Here is a 575-nt window from a genome sequence, read left to right as displayed (position 1 = left end):
AGACCTAACAGGAGAAGAAGAAGTGTGTGTGTGTGTGTGTGCATGTTCATATCTCACACATGCACCCTCCATCCAGTTGTGGCGTTGTGGCAGGATGCCAACTGGGTGACATTGAAGCCGGGGGGGGGGGGACACAACAACTAGCTCACAACAAACAACAACAAAAACACACACTGGGAGATAACGGGCGGCTGAGAACGGTGTTCAGGAGCAAAAAGAGGAGGAAGAAAAAGACAAACCGAGGCGAGAAACGCCGACGGTATCATGGGAGGGAGATGAGTGAGAAGAGGGGGATGAGTGATTGAGAAGCTAAGTGATGGATGAGACTGAAGCGACAGAGGAACGATGATAGCCTGATGGATGACAAGACAGGGGGAAATGGAGAGATAAAGACAGACAGATGATTAGATGAGTGGAGGCAGTTGGACTTCGCCTCTTGGGCCTCGTTTTTTTTCGTCTTGTTTTTCACAATTACCGGACGGGAGCATGAAAACAGTTACGGTGATTACGATGGTAATACCGTCGCAAACGGTTGCATCTTCATGTTTTAGACACACGCAGTTTCAGGCAGCCGT

The sequence above is a fragment of the Cebidichthys violaceus genome, unplaced genomic scaffold, assembly GCF_023349555.1.
Source record: "Cebidichthys violaceus isolate CVI_PGR_0920_01 unplaced genomic scaffold, fCebVio1.0.p SCAF_1, whole genome shotgun sequence".
Classification (NCBI taxonomy): domain Eukaryota; kingdom Metazoa; phylum Chordata; class Actinopteri; order Perciformes; family Stichaeidae; genus Cebidichthys; species Cebidichthys violaceus.
The sequence above is the reverse complement of the archived record's forward strand: the minus strand, read 5'-3'. Positions refer to the sequence as shown.